Source organism: Schistocerca americana, chromosome 6 (genome assembly GCF_021461395.2).
Source record: "Schistocerca americana isolate TAMUIC-IGC-003095 chromosome 6, iqSchAmer2.1, whole genome shotgun sequence".
Classification (NCBI taxonomy): domain Eukaryota; kingdom Metazoa; phylum Arthropoda; class Insecta; order Orthoptera; family Acrididae; genus Schistocerca; species Schistocerca americana.
This window is the reverse complement of record NC_060124.1, coordinates 172841469-172856232: the sequence shown is the minus strand read 5'-3', so window position 1 is coordinate 172856232 and position 14764 is coordinate 172841469.

The window sequence follows — 14764 nt, the reverse complement described above, 5'->3', positions numbered from 1 at the left end:
CGTCGTGTGTAGACTTTTTCTGAACACCTCCGAGTCATACTCAAGGCTGCATCAGTAAGGAAGGTTTACGGTGCGCTTGTATCGTGCAGCATTGCTATTGATATGTAGTATCTTGATCTGCATGACCTGCAAGCGGCGGCGGCGTGTTGGAGACGTTTAACTAGAGAATGGACCGGTGTACGTCATCAGACCTCTGATCAGTGTCATGTACATGGACTTCGACTCCCTCCACTTCAGTATATTTCGTTACAAATATAGTTAAAAACTAGAATGACTTTTTCACTCTACAGCGGAGTGTGCGCTGATATGAAACTTCCTGGCAGATTACAACTGTGTGCCGAACCGAGACTAGAACTCGGGACCTTTGACTTTCACGGGCAACTGCTCTACCGACTGAGCTACCCGAGCACGACTCACGCCCCGTCCTCACAACTTCAATTCTGCCAGTACCTCGTCTCCTACCTTCCAAACTTCACAGAAGCTCTCTTGCGAACCTTGCAGAACTAGCACCCCTGGAAGAAAGGATATTGCGGAGACATGGCTTAGCCACAGCTTGGAGGATGTTCCTAGAATGAAATTTTCACTCTACAGCGGAGTGTGTGCTAATATGAAACTTCCTGGCAGATTAAACCTGTGTGCCGGAACGAGATTCGAACTCAGGTCCTTTGCCTTTCGTGGGCAAGTACTGGAAGGTAGGAGACGAGGTAATAGCAGAATTGAACCTGTGAGGACGGGGCGTGGGCCCTACCCACAACGCTCCACGCGTTCTGAATTAGGGAGAATTTCGGCGACCTTACTAGCAAAGGTACGGTTTCGCAAGCACGCAGACAACCAGTAGAAACTCTCGACGTGTTCGGGCAGGGATTATATTGCCGAAATGCGAGCCCAGGTATTTTGCCATGAAGGACAACAAAACGGGGCGTAGAGTCTTGTCGATGTACCGCTATGCCGTAAGGGTGCCGCGGATGACAGCTAAAGGCGCTCTGCTACGAAAACAAATGGTAAGAAATGGTAACCCAGACCATCACTCCCAGCTGTAGGGGCCTTGTGGAAGACGGCAGTCATGATGGTATCGCACAGCTGTCTGGGGCGTCTCCAGACACGTCTTCGGACAGAAACCTCATTGCGTGGAGTAGAATTGTCTTTAGTGATGAGTCACACTTCGAAATGAGCCCCGATGACCAGTGAAGATGTGTCTCGAGACACCTTGGACAGTGGTAGGTTCATTTCCTAACTGGACACGGGCCTTCTTTCATAGACTTAGACCGCGTGGTTCTAAGTCAGTCACGAAACTGCACATATCGGGAATTAGGAATCCCAGAACACATTGTGTTATGCTTTGAGAATTACAAATACGTCAGAGCCACATCACAGATCCAGAATGCCAAATATACGAATCCATAAGGAATTTTGATCATTGAAAGCGTTTAAACAAATTAGCAGACAAAATTTCTAAAACAACTGACAAAGAGCACTAATGCTCTAAGCCACTAAGAGGAGAAGTAAATACGCAGCAAGACGAGACAATTCATAGGTGGAAGAAAACGAAAAAGGAGGAGGAGGCACTTACATACTAAGGGACTATGAACTCCAGACACGTTGACAACAGATACATGAGGGTAAAGAGAGTTTGTTCATTGTTACGGAAAGGTCACTTTAAAACTGCACATAAATTTAATATAATATTTTAACAATGCCCGTGTACTGTTATACAGGGTGTTAAAAAAAGGTACGGCCAAACTTTCAGGAAACATTCCTCACACACAAAGAAAGAAAATATGTTATGTGGACATGTGTCCGGAAACGCTTACTTTCCACGTTAGAGCTCATTTTATTACTTCTCTTCAAATCACATTAATCATGGAATGGAAACACACAACAAGAGAACGTACCAGCGTGACTTCAAACACTTTCTTACAGGAAATGTTCAAAATGTCCTCCGTTAGCGAGGATACATGCATCCACCCTCCGTCGCATGGAATCCCTGATGCGCTGATGCAGCCCTGGAGAATGGTGTATTGTATCACAGCCGTCCACAATACGAGCACGAAGAGTCTCTACATTTGGTACAGGCGTTGCGTAGACAAGAGCTTTCAAATGCCCCATAAATGAAAGTCAAGAGGGTTTAGGTCAGGAGAGCGTGGAGGCCACGGAATTGGTCCGCCTTTACCAATCCATCGGTCACCGAATCTGTTGTTGAGAAGCGTACGAACACTTCGACTGAAATGTGCAGGAGCTCCATCGTGCATGAACCACATGTTGTGTCGTACTTGTAAAGGCACATATTCTCGCAGGACAGGTAGAGTATCCCGTATGAAATCATGGTAACGTGGTCCATTGAGCGTAGGTTGAAGAACATGGGGCCCAGTCAAGACATCACCAGCAATGCCTGCCCAAACGTTCACAGAAAATCTGTGTTGATGACGGGATTGCACAATTGCGTGCGGATTCTCATCAGCCCACACATGTTGATTGTGAAAATATACAATTTGATCACGTTGGAATGAAGCCTCATCCGTAAAGAGAACATTTGCACTGAAATGAGGATTGACACATTGTTGGATGAACCATTCGCTGAAGTGTACCCGTGGAGGCCAATCAGCTACTGATAGTGCCTGCACACGCTGTACGTAATACGGAAACAACTGGTTCTCCCGTAGCACTCTCCATACAGCGACGTGGTCAACGTTACCTTGTACAGCAGCAACTTCTCTGACGCTGACATTAGGGTTATCGTCAACTGCACGAAGAATTGCCTCGTCCATTGCAGGTGTCCTCGTCGTTCTAGGTCTTGCCGAGTCGCAAGTCATAGGCTGGAATGTTCCGTGCTCACTAAGACGCCGATCAATTGCTTCGAACGTCTTCCTGTCGGGACACCTTCGTTCTGGAAATCTGTCTCGATACAAACGTACCGCGCCACGGCTATTGCCCCGTGCTAATCCATACATCAAATGGGCATCTGCCAACTCCGCATTTGTAAACATTGTACTGACTGCAAAACCACGTTCGTGATGAACACTAACCTGTTGATCGTACTGATGTGCTTGATGCTCGTACTGTAGAGCAATGAGTCGCATGTCAACACAAGCACCGAAGTCAACATTACCTTCCTTCAATTGGGCCAACTGGAGGTGAATCGGAGAAGTACAGTACATACTGACGAAACTAAAATGAAACATGGAAATTAAGCGTTTCCGGACACATGTCCACATAACATCTTTTCTTTATTTGTGTGTGAGGAATGTTTCCTGAAAGTTTGGCCGTACCTTTTTGTAACACCCTGTATAAGGCGGTATTAACCCGTAAACAACTCCATTTCTACGTGTATAATGTCCAACAAGTTACGTCTAGCTTAATAAAATTTTCCTACTACTAACACACAATCAAACATGGTGTCTCGTGGTCAACGGATCGATGATAACTACCGGAGTATTCACCCGCAGGCATCAAGGTGGGGTTTCTATCATCTATCATATACGTTATGTTGTTTTCCTTCCTTTTAAATTATCAAACAAGTTATTTATATCTCCATTTCATAAAACTGTTGTTTAATTTAAATAAGTAAACAACTCCTTCAACACAAAAAGAGCAAATGAAACGGCCCACCTCCATGTGGCGGACGTGGGCAACGGTGTGTGTGTACGCAGGGATTGGTAGCGGCGAACTTTGGCTCCTCCAAACCCAGTTTACAGACGAAGCTGCTTAGAGGCGAAAACCGATCCACAGTACCAAATTAGGTGAATTATACCTAGCAGCAAGTGAAAGAAAGTGTACGTCTCATACACTGAGAAAGACGGTGGAACAACTCTCTATTTTAGCTCGCCAGGTCGGAAAATTCAGTGGCATTATTGCGAGGGCGTGCGGAAAATAATTCCCTCCGAATGTTTTACGTGAAAACACTTAAAGCTTTTTGAATAAAATAAACGTTATTGACATTGGATTGGTGCATTAAGTTCGTGGCGTTTCGTACATGACAAAGACTTTAATCACCAACAGTATGTTCTTCTTCACTGTCTACAAGTCTGCCAACGCTTGGGTTAACTTTTAGATTCCGCGACTGTAGAACGAAGGTAGTTTTGAGATGGAGAACTCGTAGAGCCATGTTCAGAGCGCATTTTCATCCGGAAAGGAAGTTCCTTGAAGGTTAGACCGGGAACGGTAAAAATCTGAGGGCAAAGTTCAGGTAAATAAGGTCGGTTCGGAATGACTTCTCAACTCCACTCCTATACAATGGTTTTTGCCAGTCTATCAGAATGAGAGCGGCCGATATCGTGGAGTAGCATAATTTCATGCAGTCTTTCTGGGCATTGTTTCCTGGACTGCGTCTGAAAGACGGCTCAGTTGTTGACAATAAATGTCGGCAGTGGTGTTTACACCTCTGGGAAACAATGAGTAGTGCACCACACCGTCGCTGTCCCACCACATGAATAACATTATCTTCTGCGCACAGGTCATCGCTGTTTGGTTTGGACTCAACCATTCCTTTCTTTTTCCTATGTTAGCATAAGGACACCATTTCTCCTCACCAGTAACGATACAGAACAGGAATTGTTGCTGTTGTTCAGGAGCCAATTTTTGTAATTTTGGCCTAGTGTATACGATACCTACACAGCCGATTTTTGAATCTCCATTGCATTCATATGTAGCACGATGTTCGAATAATCTCAGTTCACCACCATTGCCAATTCTCGAGTCAACTGACGTTAATCACTATGAATTAATGCGTTTAAACGAACTTCATCAAACCGTGAACGTGGAGAGTCACTAACTTCAAAACGAACCTTCTTAAAACGAGAAAACCTTATTCTTTCCATGCCCTGTCCAGTGGCGTTATCTCCATACGCGGGACAAATTTTTATGGCTGCTTCATTCTACCAAAGTCGGACAGAAGAGTCTGTAGGAAATGTTCCGATCTCTCCACTTGGCACTCCATTTTATAGCGTTCACTTCTCCATTCACAATATTCAAATGACAAAATGACAACATGTAAACTCAAAAAGCAACAGTGAACTACAAATAAAACCCATATTAATTGGAATTCCAACACGCAAAACAAGACAGCTACAAAATTATGCACCAATCAAATACATCTTCATTCCTTATGTCTACATAGGCCTATTTATTTCCAAAAATTAGTGTCGCCCTTGTGACGAACACATATCTCCCGACGAGAGACTAGTTAGTTGATCATGTTTCTGCAGAATGTTTGACTTTGATGACGGAGCCCCAACATGACCTCTGCTTTCACCTCCTTATCATATCAAAATAAAGTTCTCGAAGTTGTTCTTTAAGTTTTGGAAATAGATGAAAATGTGATACTGCAAAGTCGTCCCTGCTTGGAAGATGATCGATGACAGTGCATCCGAGGCGTCGAACTGTTGCATATGTCTAGCGTTAGTGTGTGATCAGACATTGTCATGCTGAAAAAGAGGATGCTCCATGTCGGGACAAACTCTCGAAATTCGATACTCGATTACAGCACACTCTTTCTCACTCACTGACATAAACACAGCCATGTTGCACCCTAATATTTTGAGAGCTCTCGCGCCAGATGGCTGCAATTATGTAGATATGAAGAGTAAGTAGAATGTTAATAACGTCTGTTTTGCGTAAAAATTCTTATACGAATTTTCACATAAAAAACCTCGGGGGCGTTACTTTTCAGCACGCCCTCGTATTTTTTTATCCTCATTACGTAAAGTGATTTCATGTTTTGTCATTCTCCGAAGAGTGGAAAGAGATCTGTCGCTGCCACTGATTGGCCAGAAACCGCTTCTTCACCCATCTAAAGGCACGGCACCACAATCATTTCACAGTGGCTACATATGCCAAGTCATGCTTTAGATCCCGCAGGTTGGCAGCGGCCGGATACGACAAATGAGCTGCCCGACGTCCGCCGTGCGGTTCTAGGCGCTGCAGTCTGGAACCGAACGACCGCTACGGTCGCAGGTTCGAATCCTGCCTCGGGCATGGGTGTGTGTGATGTCCTTAGGTTAGTTAGGTTTAATTAGTTCTAAGTTCTAGGCGACTGATGACCTCAGAAGTTAAGTTGCATAGTGCTCAGAGCCATTTTTTTTTGCCCGACGTCCACCGACTTCTGCCGATCCAGAACTTGGGAGCTCTTTTCGTCTCTTCGCGAACCGACTATGAGTAAACCTACCAGCAAGCCGAAATTTGGCTTGAACACCAGTGTGCTTAACTACGCGTCGTCCTATTGGAGGTGATATTCTGTTGCCTTTCTCTGTAACATTAAAGCCACACAAGTAAATGTTATTTTTCGTTCTTAACAGTGTCGTTCTATGCTCGTTGCTTGGCTGCGAACAAATTCCTATCGTCTAACTCGATATTCCATCCGTATGACATCTATCTAATTTTGATAGCTATAGTACTTGTCTGTAAATGTAAGTTGACCAGTATGTGGTGGCACCTGTTGGCCATTCTCATAACTGACTGAAGTATGTAAGTTTAATTTTCGTAAACTGTCAAGTTTTACATTTCGATTCATTTTATTACGTGTTCCAAATCATTTGCAATAGAAATACTATAATGCAATGTGTTTGTGTTGAAATCCTTTATAAGCAAAACATGCTTTTGTGAGTGGTTGGAAGGGCATAATAACTTTCTGGGTACTAACTGTTTTTTTCATAGATGACAAAACAGAGCGGGAAGAGGGTCGACGACGAACGTGGCTGGCTGATGGATGTATGGATCTGACTTTTTCAAAGCATTATTCTCAGTGAGCTATTGTGAGGAGACTATTGGTGGAAAACGTAGCAATATAACATATTAACCTTATATATTACGGATGTTTTAGAAGCCCTGACTGTTTATTCAATGTAAATACTGTCAATGTTTTAAAAAGTTACTTACTTATTCCATGAACCTGTTTTCGAACCCTTTCAGGCTGATATAACTTCCTATACACTATCTGAAGATCAGCCTGAAAAAGTTCTAAAACTTGTTCATGGAATGAATAAATAAGTGTTTCAAAAAAACGTATCACTCAAAGAAGTGCCGTGGGTTTGGTCAGGGATGGACTGCATCGTTCATGAAGCTGCAGACACTGCCCACATCTTACTGAAGAGCATGTACTACAGTAACCTGCTGATGAACCAGTAGCTGTAGATCTCTTTTTACAAGGTTATAGGACATGTCAAAGTATTTGTACGTTCAGATCAATTTAAAATAAGCTAATTCGTGTACACATAAATTTACAGACCTCTAGTTAAAGACAAACATTAGATTTACTCCAGGTATTCAATACCTTTCTTACAAATGACTTACTAAACAGTGTAATACTACACCGTTCACTCATATCTCACTATCACTCACTGCACACAGTATACACACATTGTTTAATATCACTTCACTCACTACACACACACACACACACACACACACACACACACTGGTGATCTCTGGGCTATTTTCCATACAGCCACTTCCCATTTGCTATCCTTAAAACCTCTATAATGCGTGAGATGTTGACCTCAGAAACAGGAAGAGGTGTTAGTATTTTTTTAGGCTTAGTTTGGGGGTAAGTTCTGTTAGAAAAGGAAAAAAGTAGGAAAAAATCATAGTGTGGACGTGTTATGTGGAATGTTGGATCTTTCATAATCATCATTATTATTTATTTGTATAACGTTTTTTTAGCAAACCCTTATTCCGTTTTATCTAAGCAATCCCTCAATGAATAAAATGTATTGAAAATTTTACCTGCCTTTTTAAATTAGTGTGTTTTTGCGATTCCTTTAATCTCCTCTGGTAATTTATTGTATAGTTTTATTCCTTGGTAGGAAATGCTGTTTTGAGTTTAATGTTTACTATTTCTTGATAAATGTAAGTTGAGTCTAGCTCTTCTTCCATGGTCATAGACGGAGCTGTTTGTGCAGTAATTACCAATGTTATTTTTGATGCGTACAACTTGAAGCAAAACAAGCGCTGTATAGTGTGTGTGATACAGAGGTGAGAGAGTGTGCCGGGACTTACCCCAGTTAACTGCTAGTAGAGCCACGTCACCTTAACGCGTCTACGCGTAGCGCGCAAGCATTGCTCCACAATTAAGTATAAAATTAAAAGTCAAAATTTACGTTTAAAACTTTGTTAAAATATATTTTATTGCAATAATGTTTCAAATACCAAATATTAATCTACTTAAACTTGATAGTTTTCGTAAATTTGCAGTTTTAAGAGAAAAATAAGTGGCGCTAAATAATAAAATTAGAAAGCCAGAATTTGGTCACAATGTGCCTATGGAGCTCATAAATAAGTGGTGCAAGTTTCAAAGCTAAAGAACGAAAATTACGAGCGGAATCCACTTTTAAAAAAATGGAAAGCGCTAAATATTGGACATAGAAACGTACAAATTTGTTTCATGCTTCAGTTCACCTTCAGAATAACAACTAAGAGACCACGTTAAGCTACCCCTTATAGTTTTTGAGTAATTTAAGGAAAAACAGATTTGTAGCTAAAATATACCCAATTGTAGTAGATGAAATACCGGTACCTGTAATTTTAATAGTAGAGAATTCTGATTTCAGCACATGATAAAACCTACTAAATAATAGAGCTATACCAAATTTTATAGTTTTAGTATCAATAATGGCAAATACAAGTTCTAGTAAAGGTATGGGTCGCAGGTAACGATTTACCGTTAGTTCCACTATAAAAGTTATAGAAGGCATAGTTTTTATTCTGGCGTGCTGAATTTTTCTGTACTTTCAAACAACTTACCTAAATACATGCAAAAATTTAGAAGATTCTGAATTAATTCATAACTATGTTATTAAAGATTACGTGTCCGAGAAAGCTGTCGTTCTGAGGCTACTGCCGTGAGTTAAGACAGTAGACAAGAGATGTTCCCTCGGCTGTCCGCTGTGACACCTATATAAATACAGCCCAAGAGGCAGGAAAAGGAAGGTTCACTTCGCACTCAGCCACTTTAAGATCCACGTCTGCTAAACATCGGATCGCGCTCTGCCTCGGATGACGTCAGAGACGAACTGTGACAAAACGCGCATTTGCGGTAAAAACGTGTAGTGAAATCGCGAGGACTGGAGCGCTTAGATTTCGCTAAAGTAACTGTTAGTGTGCCGTCCGTGAGAATTACAATTCCGCGTGCCAGGTGGTGAATATTATTTCCACTTTTGTGGTGAGTATTTATTTCAAACATTTCAGTATTATTAGTCAGGGCGAAGGACAATCTGGTAGGAAGGTACCGTAGAATTCGCCTCTGAACTACTAGTTGTGTTGTTTAGAATAGAAAGATTTACTGTCAATTGAACCTAGTGACATTCAAAGTCTTGTACGTGAAAGACTTTACTTAATATATGAATGAACTAGAACTTTATACTTTCATTTATAAAGATAGTCCTGATCCCGCTAAGCAGTGGCCTGGACCAGAATGCGGCCGCGCAGACTGGAAACTAAGGTCAGTATGTTCTCCATAGTCTTCTGGCTAACCACAAAAATAGTTGCCAGGCTCGCGTGAAAAAAGACAGCGTACTACATAACCAACAATCGTCACTAAATAATTGAAACCCGCCGCCCCACATATGGTGCATATCGACCGGGAAACAACGAGTTTGAACAGTGAAAGTGATCGGTAGGAAACAACGAACTCGGTAGGCACTTTGCTATAACTTCTCTGCAATACTTGAAAAATGCTCGTTTACATAGTTTGCTAAGTGTTGTGGATCGTTTATTACCTTATCCCCCTCGATTAGCAGTATGCTATTCTGTATTTGTTTGCCTCTCCCTGTTTCCTTTTATATAACATCCCAGACTACTTTACTTTTGTTCTCTGCATTATATATTATTTTGTCACTAAATGACTTATTTTTAGCAATCAGCTACTTCCTATAGATCTTTTCGTATCTAACATAGAAATTTAAGAATTTTTGATCATTGCGACGCATTTCATGGAACTGAGGTATTTAAGTGTTGGGGAGGACTTCTTAATACCTGCTGTTATCGATCTGTTTTTGTGAGATGTTGATACAGACATGCATACTTTTGGAAATGCCTTTTCAGAGATCAATTTAAATAATGGGAATAGTTTAGAGATTTTCATATTCATGTTGGTTTTCTTAAACACTTCCTCCCATCTTTGTTTTGCTATTTCTATTGATAAATCTTATATTTTGATTTCTAGTAGATGTCATTTGTAGGCTTGGGGTTTAGGGAATGATTCAATGCCTGATTTTACTTTTGTTATTTGACAGAGATGGTGCGATGGTAAGAGATCTTTTACAGCTACATGACATTTATCCCTGTCCATATTTGTGGCAACATAGTCATTTCTGATGCGGTTATTTTAGTAATACTTGTTGCACTATTGACCAATAGGGCCATGCCAAAACTTTGAAGGGAATTATGAATATTATGTACATGGAAAATGACGATACACGGGAAGATTTAGTACGAGAGGCTCCAGGCAGTGAAGTGCCAGTTATTACGCCCGTTGTCACTATCTCATTTAGAGAGTTGCAATTAAAGTGCATTTTGGACACAGGGAGTCCGTATTCAAACGCAGACATGTTTGTAGAAGCACCGGGCACAATAAAGAGCTTCAGTTACAGGTTCAGGGTACTTGAGGACAAACCGTTTTTCTTGAAGCCGTACCCTCTCCCACTTGTGTACAAGGCGAGTGTAGAAAAGCAATTAAAAAAGTTGCTAGAGCAATTTATTGTTGAGACGACACGAATCTCGTATAACTCGCCCTTACTGGTGGTGCCAAAGCGGAACAATTCTGTCCGTTTAATGTTAGACTCACGTGAAATATCCTTATTTCACGCAGCCTCCAATCTGAGTGAGCGAACGATTAAGGAAATAAACAAATTGTGCCGTTTATATTGTAGTCGCAATTATCGGACGTGGGATACGCACCTATGTACCTTCCAAGACTTTCTAAATGAGTTGCCCAAAGCCTCGTCGAAGGTGTCACCAGCCCTAGTGCTAAAAAACACTGAATCACCCAGTAAGATTAAAGAGACTGTGCCTCGGCCAACAGAACAGAGGTTACGGCACAGAGCTGTGGTAAACCTCGCACTGGAGAACATTAAAAAGGCGGCTGATGCCAGGGTGAGAGCATATAAGAGGAAAACTAGAGAAATAAAATTTACACTTGGGCAGAAAGTGCTCGTGAGGGCCTGGAAGTTGTCGAATAAGCGGACAGGGGTGTGCAAAAAGCTTTTGAATCTGTTCAATGGGCCTTACCGAGTGACGCATATCCCTCATCTGAATGTTGTGGAAATCGGACTACGAACCCGAAAATCATAGGGGTTACACCACATATCGAATGTGAAACCGTTTTTGGAACAGAGGTATTCGAGTATGAGTCACTGTCGCTTAATGAAGAGGTATTTTCTTTTAGGAGACGTAAGAATCGACTGGTGTTCAGCAATCTTAAGCCGTAGGATACTTGTATATTATTTCAGTTGTGTTGTGTCAAGCAATGACGTATACAGAGGTATTATGTACAAATTGTAGCTGTATCTATATTTTGTTGTTTTGATCTGAAGTACATGTTCAAGGTGGCTCTCCCGCAAGCAGGTTGTGTGGTAGCAAATAATCCTGCATGTACTAAGAAAAGAGGACAGGAGACTGCTGATCATGGTGACATGAAGTATCGAATTTAAACTTATTTTTCTGCTAATATGCTAATCAGCAGTTAATTGTAAATTATTAAATGAATGAAGTAGCTCTAAAAATATATTAATGAGTTTAGTATAATTGTATGTTGCAATATGAATGATTTTTCTCGTACATGAGGTTTTGTGTATATAATCGTATCAGTGAAAAAATGTATGACATTTATGTATGTTCAAGGGGATGCCAGTCAATGATTTCAATCGATATGATGAACTAGTATTACCGACTCCAGAGAGAGAGACACACCACACCACAAACCTGGATAGTGGTGGTATTCTGTATCGAGCATGTAGTGCACACGCTTTAGATTATCAGACGATTTCCGTTGTGATAAAAAGCAGATTTTGCATTTGATTCTATGTGGTATGTAGTTAAAAGTAGCTAACAGTTGTTAGAATGTCACTAACCGATTTTCCTTGCGCTGTCTTTATCCCTACTCCAAAAAAGTGATCACATCCCTTTTCAAGAAGCTCGAATAATCTTTCATTTAAACTGATTTAAGTAATCGTTACCTTTAAAAGTGCTATTGAAGGAGTAAATTCACAAGACTCTAACATAACAGTTGTAATTTTCTTTAATATTCACAGATTATTGATTTCTTTTGAATATTTTATATTTATTGAATTAGCCGGATAAGTTTTCTTTCATGTGTGAGTACAACGCTCCTATATAATTTACATTGAGTAATTCACTTTGTTTCTTGTGATATAGTAGTGCTTAAACAGATCAGTGCCTCAAACACTCTGCGCAATTTTGCATAGTGATTATTGAATATCTGTTTAAGAAAATTGTTTGAACATAAAATTTTTATACTTGTTCTAAATATTTTTTTAAATTTCTTGTCTTTGGTGCAAGTAAGCCTTAAGGATTTAGTCAGAGCTCTATTTCATTCTATTTTATTTTCGATAAATTGGCAATTATGGTTGAAATTTTTAGTGCAGTATTAATTAGATAAAGGCCTTTTTTTATGAAATCTTACGGGCCAGTTAAGATATATCCTTTTAAGCATGCTTTTTAAGAAACAATGTGAGGCAGTGGAGTTTGAAATGGAAATTGTTTACCGTATGTTCAATTTGTCAGTGCAGAATTGTTTGGGTGGAGCACACTGCTGAACGGCGCGGCCAGTTAACAGTGGAAGTCTGGGAACGGGAGATAGCGGTGCTCGGAAAGCACTTTCGCTCGGGCGAGCTGACGAGACACCGCTGCAGCAGAAGGAAGGGTGGGCTGCGTTCCCCTCCCTCACCGCTTACAGGTTGATGGATCTGCCGGACGCGTGCTCTGTGTCCGAGGCAGCCTCTAACGGGACAAATCAGCCGGGTCGGAAGCCATACACAAACAACAGATGACAGGCGCTGATGAAACCGATGAAACTGGAGATAGAGAAGGTCTAGCCAGTTGTCAAACTATAGCCACGTGGGCATCTAGGCTGACTACATTTCTAACCCGGTGTGGAAGAGGGCGTGCCTGAGAAACTGACAGTAGCACGGGCACGCTGCGTTACTGAAGGACGGAGAAAATGTGGAATGGTCGATGTCCTCTGCTGCCTAGGATGGTGCGCTGATGAGCCAATTAGTGCCATCCTGGCGCGAGGACGTCCTAACAACGACGAATAGTCGCTCAACCACAAAAACGAGCGTGACAATAAGAGTTGGACCCGCAGTTTCGCGCGGCATTGTGGGACGCTGCTGAGGTGCCATCCCACCACGATCTCACCTGATATAAATTGTGAGCAGTTGCTGCTAGAGTATTCTGGTGGCACTACATATTGGCCGATGCTCTGTGCTCCAGGGGGTGGCACAAAGAAGAGCCAGTCAGTGTCGGTCTCGCGCCAGAGTATCCACATGACCAAAACAGCATCGAGTCACGAGGATGGATGAAAAGATTTAGGCTACTTTTCTGGAATGGGCTGTTTCGCGTCGCTGAGACGGCAGTAGCTACAAGAGATTTGTTTGACATTCTGAGTGCTGAGGACGATGTAATCGTCGCAAGGGCAAGTTGCGTCGAAATATTGCGTCATGATGTTTGTCAGAGACGAGTTCTCACTGATGTTTCTGAGTATAGAGAACAATAAAATCGTCGGCAAAATGGACAAGTGGATACACCAGTGCGAATTAGGTCGACAAATTGCCTCCATCTCTGCGTAAATGTGCAAATTTGGAAGTGTCTAAAAGGGTACAGCAATGTGTTTGTGCAGTGCAATTTTCAGTGTGGCAACTGATGTTTTTGTAAACGAATGCGCCAATTTTCCAGCATTTTTCGTCATGTTCATTATTCTCGAAAGATCAAATCAATGAAAGACAGAGTGCCTCTATAAATGATAGGATGTACAGTTTTACGAGATTTTTTTAAAGGATCTAGATTTCTAATGATGAATTTTGTAACGTTATATGTCTTTTAATTTTAATATCTTAATGGCAGGATTAATTAACTTATCAACATCTTTGTGTAAATGCAAAGTTGTATTTTTTAGATATATAGATATAACTTGATTGGTCGAGATACATTGTTTCCTTTTTTTGTAACATGGCATGTTAATGTTCCTGTAGCGTTGAGAGGAATCATTTTTGTTGTTCACATTTTTCCTAGTGACTTGATTTGATCCATATTAGTTTTTTTGTGACATGTCAGAAGATTGTTTTCATGACTCTAGCATGTTTATTACTATGATTTTCGTATGCTGTGTAACATTATGTCTATGTATTGTGTATGTTTATTACTATGATTTTCTGTATACTATATAACATTATGTCAGTGTGTCATATATCCTTATGATGTTGTGCATTATCATTTTTTTGTGGTACTTTGCAAACAAATCAATGTTCCTCTCGCTGACCAAATGAGGTATATTTTTAATTCAGTAATTTAGCACCACAATTAACTATCACTATAAGTTTTAAATTTCATAACTAGATATGGCTGCGGATAAGTCGTTTTATTGTGTATACTATTTTGGATCATATAAACACATCATTTCTCTTGTGGTACTTTCTATATAACTGTTGTTCCATTGCCGACGGAATGAGGTCAACACTAAATTCTCTAAATTAGTATCACACGTAAACTCATACTATAATTGTTTTAGTACAAACTTTTATTTATCCTTGACTTTACT